Source organism: Pseudophryne corroboree, chromosome 1 (assembly GCF_028390025.1).
Source record: "Pseudophryne corroboree isolate aPseCor3 chromosome 1, aPseCor3.hap2, whole genome shotgun sequence".
Classification (NCBI taxonomy): domain Eukaryota; kingdom Metazoa; phylum Chordata; class Amphibia; order Anura; family Myobatrachidae; genus Pseudophryne; species Pseudophryne corroboree.
The window spans coordinates 627684693-627704893 of NC_086444.1; positions in this window are offsets into that span (position 1 = coordinate 627684693).

Below are 20201 nucleotides of genomic sequence, written 5' to 3' on the forward strand. Positions count from 1 at the left end.
ACGCAGCCACGGTAAGTCTTGAAATACGCATGGTCCCTGCAGTAACAGATCCTCTCTGAGAGGAAGAGGCCAAGGATCTTCTATGAGCAATTCCTGAAGATCCGGATACCAGGCCCTCCGTGGCCAATCTGGAACGACGAGTACTGCCGGAACCCTTGTTCGTCCTATGATCCTCAACACTTTTGGAATGAGAGGAAGTGGAGGAAACACATATACCGACTGAAACACCCACAGAGTTACCAGGGCGTCCACTGCACTGGCTTGAGGGTCCCTTGACCTGGAACAATACCTCGGAAGCTTCTTGTTGAGGCGAGATGCCTTCATGTCTATTGGAGGAATTCCCCAACGACTTGTCACTTCTGCAAAGACCTCTTGATGAAGACCCCACTCTCCTGGATGGAGATTGTGCCTGCTGAGGAAGTCTGCTTCCCAGTTGTCCACGCCCGGAAGGAAGACTGCTGACAGAGCGCTCACGTGCTTTTCCGCCCAGCAGAGAACTCTTGTGGCCTCCGCCATCGTCGCTCTGCTCTTTGTTCCGCCCTGGCGGTTTACGTACGCCACCGCTGTTACGCTGTCCGACTGAATCAGGACAGGTAGACCTCGAAGAAAGTGTTCCTCTTGCAGAAGGCCGTTGTAAATGGCTCTTAATTCCAGAACGTTTATGTGGAGACAAGTTTCCTGGCTTGACCATTTTCCCTGGAAACTTCCTTGTGTGACTGCTCTCCAGCCTCGGAGACTTGCATCCGTGGTCAGCAGGACCCAATCCTGGATCCCGAACCTGCGTCCCTCTAAGAGGTGAGAACTTTGAAGCCACCACAGGAGAGATATTCTGGTCCTGGAAGATAGACTTATTTTCTGGTGCATGTGCAGGTGAGACCCGGACCATTTGTCCAGCAGGGCACACTGAAACACCCGGGTATGAAACCTGCCAAACGGAATGGCTTCGTAAGCTGCAACCATCTTCCCTAGCACTCGAGTGCATTGATGAATCGACACTCTTGCCGGTTTCAGAATCTCCTTGACCATGCATTGGATTTCCAGGGCTTTTTCCACTGGAAGAAACACTCTCTGCAGTTCCGTGTCCAGGATCATGCCCAAGAAAGGCAGCCGAGTTGTCGGAATCAACTGTGACTTTGGCAAATTTAGAATCCAACCATGATGTTGCAGAACCATCAGGGAGAGTTCCACATTTCTTAGCAACTGCTCATTTGATCTCGCCTTTATCAGGAGATCGTCCAAGTACGGGATAATTGTGACACCCTGCTTGCGTAGGAGTACCATCATTTCCGCCATTACTTTGGTGAAGACCCTCGGGGCCGTGGAAAGACCAAACGGCAACGTCTGAAATTGGTAATGACAATCCTACACCGCAAACCTCAGGAAAGCCTGATGTGGAGGATATATTGGGACATGTAAGTAGGCATCTTTTATGTCGACTGACGCCATAAAATCCCCCCTTCTAGACTGGAGATCACTACTCGAAGAAATTTCATCTTGAACTTGAAAGTTTTCAAATACAGATTGAGGGATTTTAGGTTCAGGATCTGTCTGACTGAGCCGTCCGGCTTTGGTACGACAAAGAGGCTCGAATAAAACCCTTCTCCCCGTTGAGACGGGGTTCCGGGACAATGACACTCTGTTGACACAGCTTTTGTATCGCAGCACTCGCTACTTCCCTTTCTGGGATAGAAACTGGCATGGCTGATTCGAAAAATCGGGGGGGGGGGGGGGGGGCACCTCCTGAAACTCCAGTTTGTACCCTTGGGACACTATGTCTAACCCCAAGGATCTAGGCCTGAGTGAAACCAGACCTGACTGAAGAGTCGGAGACGCGCCCCCACCGGTACGGACTCCCGTAGGGGAGCCCCAGCGTCATGCGGAGGACTTGGCAGAGGCCGGGGAGGACTTCTGGTCCTGGGAGCCTGGCACTGCAGGCGACCTTTTTCCCCTACCTCTACCATTAGAGGCAAGAAAGGACGACCCTCTTCCTTTTTTTATTAGGCCTAAAGGACTGCATCTGATAATGGGGTGCCTTTTTCTGTTGTGCTGGAACATAAGGAAGAAAGGATGACTTACCCGCTGTAGCGGTAGACACCATGTCAGCGAGGCCGTCACCAAACAAGACACTACCTTTATATGGGAGAGCTTCCATAGCTTTCTTGGAGTCGGCATCAGCATTCCATTGATGAATCCACAGCGCTCTCCTGGCTGAGACTGCCATGGCATTGGCCCTTGATCCCAAGAGGCCAATATCCCTCACCGCATCCTTTAGGTAAGCTGCAGCATCCCTGATATAACCGAGAGTCAAAAGAATGTTATCCCTATCCAGGGTATCCATGTCAGATGCCAAATTATCCGCCCACTTAGCAATAGCACTACTCACCCATGCCGACGCCACGGCAGGTCTGAGGAGTGCACCCGTAGTGACATAAATGGCCTTTAATGTCGTTTCCTGCTTACGATCCGCAGGGTCCTTGAGGGCAGCAGTGTCGGGAGACGGAAGCGCCACCTTCTTGGACAGCCGTGACAGAGCCTTGCCCACATTGGGAGATGACTCCCACTTTTCCCTGTCGTCAGAGGGGAAAGGATATGCCATAAAAATTCTCTTGGGAATCTGCCACCTTTTATCAGGAGATTCCCAAGCCTTTTCACAAAGAGCGTTCAGTTCATGAGAGGGGGGAAACGTCACCTCAGGCTTCTTTCCCTTATACAAACAAACCCTTGCATCAGGAACAGCAGGTACTTCAGAAATATGTAAAACATCTGTAATAGCCACAATCATGTACTGAATACTCTTAACCAATTTTGGATGGAAACTGGCCTCATTATAGTCGACACTGGAATCAGAGTCCGTGTCGTATCCGTATCCGCTATTTGGGTAAATGAACACTTTTGTGACCCTGAGGGGGCCTTTACCTGAGACAAGGCGTCCTCCATGGATTTTCTCCACGTTTGTGTCTGAGAATCAGATTTATCCAGCCTTTTAGTCAATAACGCCACATTTGCATTCAATGTACTCAACATATTCACCCAATCAGCAGTCGGCGGTGCCGACAGAGTCACTCCCAAATCCTTCTCTGCGCCCCCAGCAACTTCCTCCGGGGAGGAGCACTCAGCCTCAGACATGTCGACACACCGTACCGACACGCACACTGGCTATAGGGGACAGACCCACAGGGAAGCCTGTTAGAGAAACACAGAGGAAGTTTACCAGCTCACACCCCAGCGCCTATTTCAATACTGAGAAAGAATATCAGATGTCTGCGCTGATATAATAGCACCAGAGTGGAGGTCCGGACCAGCGTCTCTACAGTCTGTGAAGAGAGAAAATGGCGCTGGTAAGCTGTGATGGCTAAGCCAAGCCCCCACCTCGGCGCGCTGTAGTCCCGCTCAAATTTCAATCTTTATACTGGCGGGGGCTATATTTAGTGCCTAGGCACTTATAATATATCTCTTTCAGCCAGTCTTTACCTCAGTAACAACGCCCCCCCTGCGCCCTGCAAGTGCCGTTGGAAGTATGTGTGGGAGCATGGCGCGCAGCGCGACCGCTGCACCTCGTTACTGAAGTCTTCTGCCGTCACTGAAGTCTTCTGTTCTTCTATATACTCACCTGGCTTCTGTGAGGGGGTTGACGGCGTGGCTCCGGGAACAAGCAGCTAGGCGCACCAAGTGATCGAACCCTCTGAAGCTAATGGTGTCCAGTAACCTAAGAAGCAGAGCCTTTAACTCAGAAAAAGTAGGTCTGCTTCTCTCCCCTCACTCCCACGAAGCATGGAGCCTGTAGCCAGCAGGTCTCCCTGAAAATAAAAAACCTAACATAAAGTCTTTTCAGAGAAACTCAGGAGAGCTCCCCTAGTGTGTGTCCAGTCTCTCTGGGCACAGAATCTAACTGAGGTCTGGAGGAGAGGCATAGAGGGAGGAGCCAGTTCACACCCATTCAAAGTCTTATAGTGTGCCTATGTCTCCTGCGGATCCCGTCTATACCCCATGGTCCTTTTGGAGTCCCCAGTATCCTCTAGGACGTAAGAGAAAAAGGCTGGTTACCTGTCTGTTGTATTTATTAATTGTTTACTTCAAATATGTCTCAGTATGGACAGGGACAAAATTATGTCTCTATACTGGGGATTGAGTATACTTTGGTAGGTATATATGGTTACATTTCCAACTAAAAAACCAACCTCATAAGCAGATATATCCAGAATTATTTGTCACCAATTGTTGTGATTGTTCTAGATCTTATATATACGAAAAGGAGGGGACACTCACAATGTCCTGATTTCACCTTTTAGTACCAAGTAGTTTGTATATAATTCATAATTGCAATATTAGATATTCATATTATATTAATTGCAAATGATGTTATTTAGTAATGCCTCGGTGAACAAATATAATTACTATAACTTTCTAATATGAAGCAATCAAATTATGATTTTAGTACCAATTTAATCTCCCTCACAAATAAATATTACTCTAAATTGTGTTAATTCCATAGAAAGAGTTTTGTGGGAGATTGGTTATCCTGCATGTATTTTATGTTTCTATTGTGATGCAAGAGACTTTTTTAAATTGTATTGTTAAGTGCTGCCAGTATCCTCACTGAACTTGATTCAGATTGTTACTTAACAGTCTATTCTGTTACAATTTTCTCATAATACATATATAGCACTTATGGTTCATGCATACTGCCATCTATTTTGCGGGATCTGGGGGGTAATTCTGAGTTGATCGCAGCAGGAACTTTGTTAGCAGTTGGACAAAACCATGTGCACTGCAGGGGAGGCAGATATAACATGTGCAGAGAGAGTTAGATTTGGGTGTGGTGTGTTCAATCTGCAATCTAAATTGCAGTGTAAAAATAAAGCAGCCAGTATTTACCCTGCACAGAAACAAAATAACCCACCCAAATCTAACTCTCTCTGCACATGTTACATCTGCCCCCCCCTGCAGTGCACATGGTTTTGCCCAACTGCTAACAAGGGCCCTCATTCCGAGTTGTTCGCTCGCTAGCTGCTTTTAGCAGCATTGCACACGCTAAGCCGCCGCCCTCTGGGAGTGAATCTTAGCTTAGCAGAATTGCGAACGAAAGATTCGCATAATTGCGAATAGAAATTTCTTAGCAGTTTCTGAGTAGCTCGGGACTTACTCTGCCACTGCGATCAGTTCAGTCAGTTTCGTTCCTGGTTTGACGTCACAAACACACCCAGCGTTCGCCCAGACACTCCCCCGTTTCTCCAGCCACTCCCGCGTTTTTCCCAGAAACGGTAGCGTTTTTCCGCACACACCCATAAAACGGCCAGTTTCCGCCCAGAAACACCCACTTCCTGTCAATCACACTCCGATCACCAGAACGATGAAAAATTCTCGTTATGCCGTGAGTAAAATACCTAACTTTTGTGTAAAATAACTAAGCGCATGCGCTCTGCGAACCTTGCGCATGCGCAGTAAGCGACTAATCGCAATATAGCGAAACTCGGCAACGAGCGAACAACTCGGAATGAGGGCCAAAGTTCCTGCTGCGATCAACTCAGAATTACCCCCCTGGTCTCTAGGTTGAAAGACTTAGGTCGACAATGTCTAGGTCGACCATTATTGGTTGACCGTAAGTAGGTCGACATGGTTTCTAGGTCATCAGGGACTCTTAGGTCGTGTCGACCTAATACATGACATGTCGACATGTATTAGGTTGACATGACAAAAGGTCGACATGAGTTTTTCACTTTTTTATTTTAATTCTTTGAACTTTTGAACCTGTGCCGAGCGCAGCGGTAGCGGAGCGTGGCACCTTGCCCGGAGCATGGCGAGCGAAGCGAGAAAGCGACACCAATTTGTTTAAAAAAAATCATGTCGAACTTTTATCATGTCGACCTAGTACATGTCGACCTAGAGTACCTGTCGATCTAGAAACCATGTCGACCTACTTACTGTCGACCAATAGTGGTCGACCTAGACACTGTTGACCTAGGTCTAGTCTATCTAACATACCACACCCCTATTTTGCAACAATGTATTTTATTTTGCAGCACTAGGTACAAGTCATTAAAATGACTGTGTGCAGTATTTTCATGCAGGATAAATCATATAGTTCTTAAATACAGCAGTTTAAGGAGTTCCTAATTATTTGCTATACATGGCTCAATAGCTGTATTATAGTGATACTATTAGAATACATGTATAATCCTCATTATCTCTTCATAAATATTAGGAAAGTTAATATAATAAGTATGTATACAAATATAGGATTGGTTTTTATTGCAGTCATCCAGTTATAAGCTGATTCCCCAGACACATTCACATTGATTAGTTTGCATTATGATGTAAGTGTATCTCACGCTTCCATATTCATAGTCATGCAAGTAGACACTCTGATCCATAGTCTGATTCTCTATTAGGCGAGTATATCTATTATTATACTGAGCTACACTACATATGCAATTAGTGACTTATAATTACAGAGACATATTGTAACAGTTTTACATGCATTAAGTTAGACATAGTAGCGGCCATAATGCCAACACATTTTTCGTATGGACTTTTTCACAGGCAAGTTTTTAGGATGATTTCAAAATAACGAGAAAAAAAAATAAGATTTTACTCACCGGTAAATCTATTTCTCGTAGTCCGTAGTGTATGCTGGGAACTCCGTAAGGACCATGGGGAATAGACGGGTTCCGCAGGAGACTGGGCACTCTATAAGAAAGATTTGGTACTATCTGGTGTGCACTGGCTCCTCCCTCTATGCCCCTCCTCCAGACCTCAGTTAGGATACTGTGCCCGGAAGAGCTGACACAATAAGGAAGGATTTTGAATCCAGGGTAAGACTCATACCAGCCACACCAATTACACCGTATAACTCGTGATACTATACCCAGTTAACAGTATGAAATATAACAGAGCCTCTCAACAGATGGCTCAACAATAACCCTTTAGTTAGGCAATAACTATATACAAGTATTGCAGACAATCCGCACTTGGGATGGGCGCCCAGCATCCACTACGGACTACGAGAAATAGATTTACCGGTGAGTAAAATCTTATTTTCTCTGACGTCCTAGTGGATGCTGGGAACTCCGTAAGGACCATGGGGATTATACCAAAGCTCCCAAACGGGCGGGAGAGTGCGGATGACTCTGCAGCACCGAATGAGAGAACTCAAGGTCCTCCTCAGCCAGGGTATCAAATTTGTAGAATTTTGCAAACGTGTTTGCCCCTGACCAAGTTGCAGCTCGGCAAAGTTGTAAAGCCGAGACCCCTCGGGCAGCTGCCCAAGATGAGCCCCCTTCCTCGTGGAATGGGCTTTCACTGATTTAGGATGCGGCAATCCAGCCGCAGAATGCTCCAGCTGAATTGTGCTACAAATTCAGCGAGCAATAGTCTGCTTAGAAGCAGGAGCACCTATTCTGTTGGGTGCCTACAGGATAAGAAGCGAGTCAGTTTTCCTGACTCCAGCCGTCCTGGAAATATAATTTTTTAAGGCCCTGACTACGTCCAGTAACTTGGAATCTTCCAAGTCCATAGTAGCCGCAGGCACTACAATAGGTTGGTTCAAGTGAAAAGCTGATACCACCTTAGGGAGAAACTGGGGACGAGTCCTCAATTCTGCCCTATCCATATGGAAAATCAGATAAGGGCTTTTACATGACAAAGCCGCCAATTTTGACACACGCCTGGCCGGAGCCAAGGCCAATAACATGACCACTTTTCACGTGAGATATTTCAGATCCACAGTTTTAAGTGGCTCAAACCAATGTGATTTCTGGAAACTCAACACCACGTTGAGATCCCACGGTGCCACAGGAGGCACAAAAGGGGGCTGAATATGTAGCACTCCCTTTACAAAAGTCTGAACTTCAGGCAGTGAAGCCAGTTCTTTCTGGAAGAAAATCGACAGAGCCGAAATCTGGACCTTAATGGAACCCAATTTTAGGCCCATAGTCACTCCCGACTGTAGGAAGTGCAGAAAACGACCCAGCTGAAATTCCTCTGTTGGGGCCTTCCTGGCCTCACACCACGCAACATATTTTCGCCAAATACGGTGATAATGGTTTGCGGTTACTTCTTTCCTGGCTTTTATCAGCGTAGGAATGACTTCCTCCGGAATGCCCTTTTGCTTTAGGATCCGGAATTCAACCGCCATGCCGTCCAACGCAGCCGCGGTAAGTCTTGGAACAGACAGGGCCCCTGCTGTAGCAGATCCTGTCTGAGCGGTAGAGGCCATGGGTCCTCTGATATTATCTCTGTAAGTTCTGGGTACCAAGCTCTTCTTGGCCCATCCGGAACCACGAGTATCGTTCTTCCTCCTCGTTTTCTTATTATTCTCAGTACCCTTGGTATGAGAGGCAGAGGAGGGAATACATAAACCGACTGGTACACCCACGATGTCACTAGAGCGTCCACAGCTATTGCCTGAGGGTCCCTTGACCTGGCGCAATATCTGTTTTTTTGTTTAGGCGGGACGCCATCATGTCCACCTGTGGCCTTACCCAACGGTTTACCAACAGTTGGAAGACTTCTGGATGAAGTCCCCACTCTCCCGGGTGTCGGTCGTGTCTGCTGAGGAAGCCTGCTTCCCAGTTGTCCACTCCCGGAATGAACACTGCTGACAGTGCTAAGACGTGATTTTCCGCCCATCGGAGAATCCTTGTGGTTTCTGCCATCGCCATCCTGCTTCTTGTGCCGCCCTGTCGGTTTACATGGGCGACTGCCGTGATGTTGTCTGATTGGATCAGTACCGGCTGGTTTGGAAGCAGAGGCCTTGCCAGACTTAGGGCATTGTAAATGGCCCTCAGTTCCAGAATATTTATGTGTAGGGACGACTCCTGACTTGACCAAAGTCCTTGGAAGTTTCTTCCCTGTGTGACTGCCCCCCAGCCTCGAAGGCTGGCATCCGTGGTTACCAGGACCCTGTCCTGTATGCCGAATCTGCGGCCCTCTTGAAGATGAGCACTCTGCAGCCACCACAGTAGAGATACCCTGGTCCTTGGAGACAGGGTTATCAGCCGATGCATCTGAAGATGCGATCCCGACCACTTGTTCAAGAGGTCCCACTAAAAGGTTCTTGTATGGAACCTGCCGAATGGAATTTTGCTTCGTAAGAAGCTACCATTTTTCCCAGGACTCGTGTGCAGTGATGCACCGATACCTGTTTTGGTTTCAGGAGGTCTCTGACTAGAGATGACAGCTCCTTGGCTTTCTCCTGCAGGAGAAACACTTTTTTTTTTCTGTTCTGTGTCCAGAACCATCCCCAGGAACAGTAGGCATGCGGTAGGAACCAGCTGTGACTTTGGAATGTATAGAATCCATCCGTGCTGTTGTAGCACTTCCCGAGATAGTGCTACTCCGACCAACAACTGCTCCTTGGACCTCGCCTTTATAAGGAGATCGTCCAAGTACGGGATAATTAAAACTCCCTTTTTTCGAAGGAGTATCATCATTTCTGCCATTACCTTGGTAAAGACCCTCGGTGCCGTGGACAGTCCAAACGGCAGTGTTTGGAATTGGTAATGGCAATCCTGTACCACAAATCTGAGGTACTCCTGATGAGGATGGTAAATGGGGACATGTAGGTAAGCATCCTTGATGTCCAAGGATACCATGTAATCCCCCTCCTCCAGGCTTGCAATAACCGCCCTGAGGGATTCCATCTTGAACTTGAATTTGTATGTGTTCAAGGATTTCAAATTTAAATGGGTCTCACCGAACCGTCCGGTTTCGGTACCACAACCAGTGTGGAATAGTAACCCCGTCCTTGCTGAAGTAGGGGCACCTTGACTATCACCCGCTGGGAATACAGCTTGTGAATTGCCTCTAGCACAGCCTCCCTGCCTGAGGGAGTTGTCGGCAAGGCAGATTTGAGGAAACGGCGGGGGGGGAGACGCCTCGAATTCCAGCTTGTACCCCTGAGATACTACTTGAAAAGGATCCAGGGATCCACCTGTGAGCGAGCCCACTGATCGCTGAAATTTTTGAGGCGGCCCCCCACCGTACCTGGTTACGCCTGTGGAGCCCCCGCATCATGCGGTGGACTCAGAGGAAGCGGGGGAAGAATTTTGATTCTGGGAACTGGCTGACTGGTGCAGCTTTTTCCCTCTTCCCTCGTCTCTGTGCAGATAGGAAGCGCCGTTGACCCGCTTGCTTTTCTGAAGCCGAAAGGACTGTACCTGATAATACAGTGCTTTTCTTAGGCTGTGAGGAAACCTGAGGTAAAAAAATTTCATCCCAGCTGTTGCTGTGGATACGAGGTCCCAGAGACCATCCCCAAACAATTCCTCACCCTTATAAGGCTCTATGTGCCTTTTAAAGTCAGCATCACCTGTCCAGTGTCGGGTCTCTAATACCCTCCTGACAGAATGGACAGTGCAATAATTCTGGATGCCAGCCGGCAAAATATCCCTCTGTGCATCCCTCATATATAAGACGACGTCTTATGTTCGCAAAATAGTATCCCTGTTTGAAAGGGTTACAGACCACGCTGCAGTAGCACTATCTGCAGATCTCAGTCTAGTACCTGAGTGTGTAAATACAGACTTCAGGATAGCCTCCTGCTATTTATCAGCAGGTACCTTCAAAGTGGCCGTATCCTAAGACGGCAGTGCCACCTTTGACAAACGTGTGAGCGCCTTATCCACCCTAGGGGATATCTCCCAGCGTAACTTATCCTCTGACGGGAAAGGGTACGCCATCAGTAACTTTTTAGAAATTACCAGTTTCTTATTGGGGGAACCCACGCTTTTTCACACCTCATTCACTCATTTGATGGGGGAACAAAACACTGCCTGTTTTTTCTCCCCACACATAAAACCCTTTTTTGTTTTTAGTGGTACTTGGGTTAATGTCAGAAATGTGTAACACATTTTTTGTTGCCGGGATCATGTAACGGATGTTCCTAGTGGATTGTGTATATGTCTCAACCTCGTCGACACTGGAGTCAGACTCCATGTCGACATCTGTGTCTGCCATCTGAGGGAGCGGGCGTTTTTAAGCCCCTGATGGCCTTTGAGACGCCTGGGCAGGCGAGGGCTGAAAAGCCGGCTGTCCCATAGCTGTTACGTCATCCAGCCTTTATGTAAGGAGTTGACACTGTCGGTTAATACCTTCCACCTATCCATCCACTCTGGTGTCGGCCCACAGGGGGCGACATCTCATTTATCGGCATCTGCTCCGCCTCCACATAAGCCTCCTCATCAAACATGTCGACACAGCCGTACCGACACACCGCACACACACAGGGAATGCTCTGACTGAGGACAGGACCCCACACAGCCCTTTGGGGAGACAGAGAGAGAGAGTATGCCAGCACACACCGCAGCGCTATATAATGTAGGGATAAACACTATCACTGACTGAATTTTCCCCAATAGCTGCTTGTATAAACAATATTGCGCCTAAATTTTGTGCCCCCCCTCTCTTTTTAACCCTTTGAGCCTGAAAACTACAGGGGAGAGCCTGGGGAGCTGTCTTCCAGCTACACTGTGAAGAGAAAATGGCGCCGGTGTGCTGAGGGAGATGGCCACGCCCCTTTTTCGGCGGACTATTCTCCCGCTTTTTTCTGTATTCTGGCAGGGGTAATTACCACATATATAGCCTCTGGGGCTATATATTGTGGCTATTTTGCCAGCCAAGGTGTTTTTATTGCTGCTCAGGGCGCCCCCCCCCCAGCGCCCTGCACCCTCAGTGACCGGAGTGTGAAGTGTGTATGAGGAGCAATGGCGCACAGCTGCAGTGCTGTGCGCTACCTTGGTGAAGACTGAAGTCTTCTGCCGCCGATTTTCCGGACCATCTTCATGCTTCTGGCTCTGTAAGGGGGACGGCGGCGCGGCTCCGGGAACGAACACCAAGGACGGGTCCTGCGGTCGATCCCTCTGGAGCTAATGGTGTCCAGTAGCCTAAGAAGCCCAAGCTAGCTGCAAGCAGGTAGGTTCGCTTCTTCTCCCCTTAGTCCCTCGATGCAGTGAGCCTGTTGCCAGCAGGTCTCACTGTAAAATAAAAAACCTAATTTAAACTTTCTTTCTAGAAGCTCAGGAGAGCTCCTAGTGTGCAACCAGCTCGGGCCGGGCACAGAAATCTAACTGAGGTCTGGAGGAGGGGCATAGAGGGAGGAGCCAGTGCACACCAGATAGTACCAAATCTTTCTTATAGAGTGCCCAGTCTCCTGCGGAGCCCGTCTATTCCCCATGGTCCTTACGGAGTTCCCAGCATCCACTAGGACGTCAGAGAAATTATATTTCTATACCTATGTGCACCAACAAAGAGACATTCTTTTTTTTCTTGTGATTACGAATTTTGTCTCTGGCAGCACCCCCGGCAATTCATATACATTTTAGGATTATTAATCGGGATTACCATTGCTGAACATCTCTATATCAACCAGTGCAGAGATACATCCTTTCCCCCACTCCTACTCATGATCCGTTGGAATCTATCAGATGCAGTGGCGCTCCGTGGTGACACCAAAGCAGTATTCCATAAGTGATCACACAAGGGACCTACATCTGATTCCCAATTGAACCTAAGCTGCAGTAAACCTTCAGAATGGTGGGCAGTCAAAATAAAGAAATACAGGCATGAGAGGGTCCTAAGGGAGGTGAGGGTTGAGAGGAACAATTTTAAAAGAGAATCATGAATGAGGGGGTGAATCCTTAAATGGAGATGTAAAAGCATGCCAGAATTGTAAATACCAGTAGAAATGGGAGGAGGGAAGCCCATAGTCACTACAAAGCTGTGTGAATGATTTGAGAGTGGGTCCATCAAAGAGGTGCCCCAGTGACCAAACACCCCACAGCTCCCTAGTTTGTAAGGAGGAGAGTTCAGTAAATGGTTTAGAGTGCCATATAGGGGTATCTGGATCAATGCCCTGATCTGCAAAACCTGAGTAACAATGGTTCAAATTCTGATGGGACTGTATAAATAATGGGGGACTTGAGCGTGGAATCTTCCCACTTAACAAAACCTGAAAAGGAGAATGAGAGGGAGCTACCTGCTAGACTAGTAAGGTATGTACGGCATCTGTAAGGGTATCCTGCAACCATAACCGCAAATGAGCAGGCTGCGCTGTGTAATAGTAATACCTAAAGTGTGGCAGAGCTAGGCCACCTGAGAATTGAGAGTTAGTTAAGGTACTGAACTGAATACGAGGGTGAACATTCCATCCAGACCAGAGAGGAGAAGCCATTTAGGGGGGAATTCAATTGTTATCGCAGCCCGATCTGCCATCTATAGTGATAGGAGATTGCATGGCCAATACTCAATTGATGCTCGTTATCACACTGCATAAAGCAGCTAAACCCAACTAAACGAATGGGTGTGATCACGAAAGTGCAGTTTGGACACCCAAAAAGTCACTTTTCACACATTTCAGCTCACCACCCCCAGGGGTGTGATCTTAACAATTGAATTCCCCCCATTGTTTCCCAAATAAGGAGAGTGGGGGGGGGGAAATAGGGGACTGCTGTAAAACAGATCTAAAAATTTCAGCTGACCTAGCATTTTCATCAAATTAACCCAACTAGTGAGAGTAAGAGGGAGTCTGCACCAAGATCGCAACTTATCTCTCAAATACGTGAAAAGAGGTAGTATATTTCGGCCCAAACATCTAAATGGATCCACCCACTGGAGAGGGAGAGACAGGAACAAAGAGGTGGGGCAGGAGCCTCTAAGGCAGGGCTGGCCAAACCGGTCCTCGAGATCTACCAACAGTTCATGTTTTCCAGGTCTCCTGGAGATCTGTAGAATTGTCAGTTAGGAATGAATGCAGCACATCTTAATTAGTAATGACTACACCTGTGCATCAGCTAGGTGGTCTGGAAAATGTGAACTGTTGGTAGATCTCGAGGACTGGTTTGGCCAGCCCTGCTCTAAGGGGAAAAGTACAAGATTTATCCCAATTTATGGCGAGACAACAATAGAATCCACATGGATCAATCACCTGTAGCACTGTGGGCATATCCACTTTGGGCATATCCGCATAAAGAGCCATAGTATTAGTCTGAGCCCCATAATATGAGGATGTGTGCGCAATATACAAGCCAGAGGCTCAATTGCTAAAGCTAAAACAGCTGAGGATAAGGATCATCCTGACGTCTACACAGAGACAATGGAAAGGAAGGAGACATATAGCCATTAATAGAACCCTAGATCTGGGTGAGATATATAGCAAATGAATCCAGCATAAAAAGACTGAGCCCACACCAAAGCAACTCATGACCTCCCACAGGAAAGACCACTCCATGGAGTTAAAAGCTTTGGCTGCATCTAGGGCAGGGATGTGGAATCTTCGGCCCTCCAGCTGTTGTTGAACTACGCATACCAGCATGCCTTGCTACAGTTTTGCTATTTGGCCATGTTAAAACTGTTGCAGGTCGTGCTGGGATATGTAGTTCAACAACAGCTGGAGGGCGAAAGTTCCCCATCCCTGATCTAGGGAGACAATGAAGGAGGTGGATTCCTCCAAGTGGGATGCCTGGAGGTGAGAGTAGAGCCGCCTTAGATTTTGGACTTCCCTGGCAAGAAGCCTGTCTGGTCTGGATGAATAATGGTGGAGAGAACCTAATTAAGTCTAAGGGATAGAACTTTGGCTGAAATTTTAGTATCTGTAGGGATCAAGGATATGGGATGGAAGCCGTGGATCTTTCCCAGGTGTCAGCAAAACCGCTATCAGCTCTGACATGGATGAGGGAAAGGAAATAATTCCAGCAATCTTTTGGGGACATAAAATAAAGCGTGTTTTTTTTTTTTTTTTATATCCCTCCAAAGGAATACCATAGATGTCTGGTGCCCGGGAAGGATGTGCAGAAGCAACATACACTGCCAAGTCAGCCTGGTTACAGGATAACCGTGATGAGTAAACCCTCTGATGAAAATCTATAATAGCCATAGCTGGGGTAGTCGTGGCAAAGAGACCATTAGGCTCAACAATTTGAGCATAGGCAGAATGAGATTTAAATAAAAGTCTAAGGACAGTGCTATCCTGTTAATGGTCAGTCCATGCAGACTGAGCAGACAACCAACTAAGGCGAGGTGAGGCAAGGCAAGCCAAGTATTGCTGAGGTAAGCTGCCTTAATGTCCTGGCAGGTGGACTCTAGTTCTGCTGTGTTATGCCTATAAAACAGTTTGAGCTCAGCACTCTTTGACAATGAAATTTTGACTACATCCCACTGGTACAACCTAGTATGTTGTAAATGTTTCCTTACATGTGCTACAGTTTATGCCAAGGTGAAAATGATTTTTAATGAAAGCTGTTTCCCTGTCAAATATTTCCAGGTGATTGAAAGATAACTTTTTTTTTAAATTGTGTAATTTTTATTGTAGATTTAAAGAGTTACACCCAGACATTAAATAGGCATATGAATTTTAAGGTAAACATGAAGAATAATAGAGGGCATAAACAATGTATAAATGACAAAGTAAAGATCAGCCACCAAGCCATCGAACATGAGAAATTGAAAAACAGCAGGATATATTAAAAACAATGACATACAGAATACCCCAAGTCAAGCACGGATAACTCAATCACCACCTGAAGGCGCCATTCGGGTGTACCCGTGAGAAAACCAGATTTATAATGGGGCATAAGTGACATACCATAAAAGGAGATTTACGGTAAGAATTACCATTGTTAAATCTTTTTCTGCGAGGTACACTGGATTCCACAGGGAATAACATCGGGGTGTAGAGTTGGATCTTGATCCGAGGCACCAACAGGCTAAAGCTTTGACTGTTCCTAGGATGCACTGCCCCGCCTCCTCTATATCCAGGCACTGGAGCTCAGTTTTGTTAACCAGTCCAATGCAGTAACAGGTAAAAGAGACGGTAGTAGTTAGCCACATAGACCCACATTCTCACGACAAGAGAAGGTACCAGCGGATAATGCCATACAAATCCAAAGAAGCTAAGTGCGTCAGGGTGGGCGCCCTGTGGAATCCAGTGTACCTCGCAAAAAGAGATTTAGCAATGGTAAGCCTTACTATAAATCTCCTTTTCTGCAGCGGGGTACACTGGTGTTCCACAGGGAATAACATCGGGGATGTCCTAATGCAGTTCCTCATGGGAGGGGACACACTTTGTAGCGGGTACAAGAACCCGGCATCCAAAGGAAGCATCCTGGGAGGCGGAAGTATCAAAGGCATAGAACATAATGAACATGTTCACTGAGGACCACCTAGCCGCATTGCACAATTGTTCTAGGGACGTGCCACGGCAGGCCGCCCAAGAAGGTCCAACAGACCGAGTAGAATGGGCCTTGATAACAGCAGTAGCTGGAAGTCCAGCCTGCGCATAAGCTTGTCCAATTACCATTCTAATCCAACTGGCCAAAGTTTGCTTATTCGCAGGCCAGCCACGCCTGTGAAAACCAAAAAGGACAAAGAGAGAATCAGATCTCCTAAGAGAGGCGGTTCTCTTCACATAGATACGGAGAGCCCGTACACATCCAAAGACCGCACTTTGGAGGACAAACCAGAAGAGATAAAGGCCGGAACCACAATCTCTTGGTTAAGGTGGAAAGGCGACACCACCTTAGGTAGATAACCAGGGCAAGTTATAAGAACCGCACAGTCACGGTAAAAAAACAGAAACGGTGACCGACAGGATAAGGCACCCAAGTCTGAAACCCGTCGAGCAGAGGCAATAGCCAGCAAAAATAAGACCTTAAGTGTAAGCCATTTAAGGTCCACAGACTCAAGAGGTTCACATGAAGACTGTTGTAGAGCATTCAGAACAATGGACAAATCCCAAGGAGCAACAGGAGGGACATTGGGAGGCTGAATCCGTAAAAGACCTTGAGTGAAAGTATGAACATCAGGCAGAGACGCAATTTTTCTCTGAAACCACACTGACAAATGAAGAAATATGAACCTTGAGGGAGGCCAAACGAAGGCCTAAGCCCAGGCCCTGTTGCAGTAAAGCCAAAAGTTTGGCAGTATGCATCATAATTCTTACCAGCACACCAGGTGAACTAAGAATTCCAGACCCTATAATAAATCCGATCCGAAGCTGGTTTACGGGCTTTCAACATAGTTTGAATGACCGCCTCAGAAAATCCTTTGGCCCTCAGGAGTGAAGCTTCAAGAGCCATGCAGCCAAAGCCAGTTGGGCCAGATCCTGGTAGACACAAGGGCCCTGATCGAGGAGGTCTGGGCGTTGAGGAAGTAGAAGAGGACGCTCTACCGAGAGGCCCTGCAGGTCTGAGAACCAATGCCGTCTGGGCTACGCTGAAGCAATTAGAAGTAGTATTCCTCCTTCTTGTTTGAACTTCCTTATTACCCTGGGCAGGAGTAACACCGGAGGAACACGTACAGCAGCCGAAAGTTCCATGGAATTGCCAGTGCGTCCACGAACACTGCTTGAGGATCCCTTGTCCTTGCTCCGAAGACCAGAACCTTCTGATTGTGTCGAGACGCAATCAGGTCTACATCTGGTAGGCCCCATTTGTCCACTAGGAGTTGAAAGACTTCTGGATGAAGGCTCCACTCTCCGGCGTGTACGTCCTGACGACTAAGAAAGTCCGCTTCCCAGTTGAGGACCCCGGGAATGAACACTGCCGATATGGCTGGCAGATGGCGTTCCGCCCATTGAAGAATCTTTGACACTTCCAACATCGCCATGCGGCTTTGAGTGCCGCCTTGATGATTTATGTACGCCACCGAGGTGGCATTGTCCGACTGTACTTGAACAAGCCTGTTCTGTACCAGAGGCAAGGCAAGCTTCAGAGCATTGAACACTGCCCGCAACTACAGAATATTTATCGGGAGGAGAGATTCCTCCCTGGTCCACCGACCCTGAAGAGAGTGTTGCTCCGACACCGCGCCCCAACCCCGCAGACTAGCTTCCGTCGTTAAGTGGACCGAGTTGGAGATCCAGAAGGGATGACCCCTGCTCAATTGTTGGTCCTGTAGCCACTAGCTCAGTGACAGACGAACCTCCGTAGTCAAGGAGATCATGTGAGATCTGATCCGGTGAGGCAGGCCATCCCACTTGGAAATGAATAACCTCTGCCGATGGCAAGAATGAACACCATGAGGCCTAGTACTTGCATCGCCGAGTGTATCGCGAGAGAGGAAGCATCTTGGCCTGTCCTGGAGTTTCAGGACCTTCGCCGGAGACAAGAACAAACGTTGGTTGTGTGTGTCCAGGACCGCCCCAAGGTAACATAGTATCCGAGGCTGAAAAGAGGCAAAATGCCCATCGCGTTCAACCTGTATTAAGTTGAGTTGATTTTAATGTACCTACTGAAGAAGGTTAACAACTGCAAATCAAGTTACACCTGGATTGACAACTTCAATATTTTAAATGTTGTAACCTTGGATATACTTTTCAATCAGAAATTCATCCAATCCCCTTTTAAATGCATTTACAGTGTCCACCATTATCACTCTCCCTGGCAAGGAATTCCAAATCCTTATTGCCCTAAGAGTGAAGAACCCTTTCCTCTGTTGCGTGCGGAATTTTCTCTCCTCCAGCCTCAGCGAGTGCCCACGTGTCCTAAACAGAGTTCTTTTAATAAATAATTCCTCTGATAACCAGTAATTTTTATTGAAAGTTTTTTTTAGAAACACACAAACATATAAACAAAAACAACAACTAAACAGTAAAAGGAGAAAAAAAAAGGGAAAATTGCTTAAAGCACATAAGAGTGGGTCAAGTAGATATATGCTAAACCATATAAGGCAATACAGCAAGATCGTCATATTAAAATTAGTTATACGCAGTGTAACAATTGACATAAGTAGGAACACAGCAAAATATAAACAGAACAAATGCACAAATATGAGACATCACACAGACAACTCCAAAATTAATATAATCTCCCGGGATCCATTAACAATAACATGTAATCCACTCCTTACTGTAATAATCCCATGCCAAAAATTGATGTATTCCATCTATCCCATTTACCAAAGTAGTTAACCAGCATGCCTCTAGATCTAAACATCACCTTTTCATGGCCAGAGACCTCATTAACCAAAGCCCTCCAGTGGGAGATATTGGGTGATTCAGGGGAGAACCATTTTCTGGCTATCAATACCTTTGCCAAGGTAGTTAAGCATAAAACATATCGGTATAAGACCAGGGAGTGCGTCTCCCTGATATCTAGCCCAAACAGACATAGTCTAGGGTCCAACATAGGGAGAGATGGTTCCGTAAGGGTAATGTCATTCCAGACTGCAACCCAAAACAGTACTAACTTCGGGCAGGACCACAGTAAATGCCAAAAATCAGCCCCTTCTTCATTACACTTTGGACAACAGATATAAGGGCGAAGGTGCGCTTTATGAAGCATCACTAGAGTGCGATATACTCTATGAAGGACATAAAAGTATACCTGCTGATATCTATCACACGGGGTAGTATATTGGATGGAGCCCAAAATTTGTGTCCACTGTTCATTCAAGAGGTCACCAAGATCACCCTCCCACTTAAGTTTCAAGGAGTCAAATAAATGTGAATTGACATGCACATTCAATGCGGCATAGATTGTAGATATATGTCCTCTTGGATCCAATGTAAGAAGCATTTTTTTGACTGGAGACACCGAAATAGCTAGGGGGGCTGTACCAAATTGCGCCTGCAGTGCATGACACAGCTGAAGATAATGGAAGAAGGCAGAATTAGCAACAGCATAGTCACCACGTATCTGTTCAAATGATTTAAGATTGCCATGGTCATAGAGCTGAGCAACCGTTGTAACTCCCACCTTCAACCATAAATTATCTGGGGATAAAGGAAGCAATTCTCTATAAGAAGCATTAAACCACAGGGGTGTATCAACATCAATGTCATGCCAGTCAAAGAAAAGTGTGCGTTAGACGCCATACCAGGAGAGCCTGGTTGAGAATAGGAGGGAGGCCAGAGAGAATAGAGCCAGAAAGCAGAAAGTGAAGCAAGGAAAGAGGAGACTCCACCCACTCACCATAGAACCCCAACATCGTATCTCCACCCGTACCCAGGAGCCAACCAGAAAGGTGGACCAATTGAGAGGCCAAGTAATATATTTGCATATTGGAAAGACCCAGTCCTCCATCTAACTTGAACTTGACCAAGGCTTTCATGGCTACCATAGATGCTTTGCCACCCCAAATAAAAGAGGATATAACATTGGCTATGGAGATTTTTTTGGGGGTATATATACAGGAGAATGTTGCAATAAGTATAGATACCTGGGTTGAACAGACATTTTAAATAAATTAATGCGGCCCATAACAGTAAG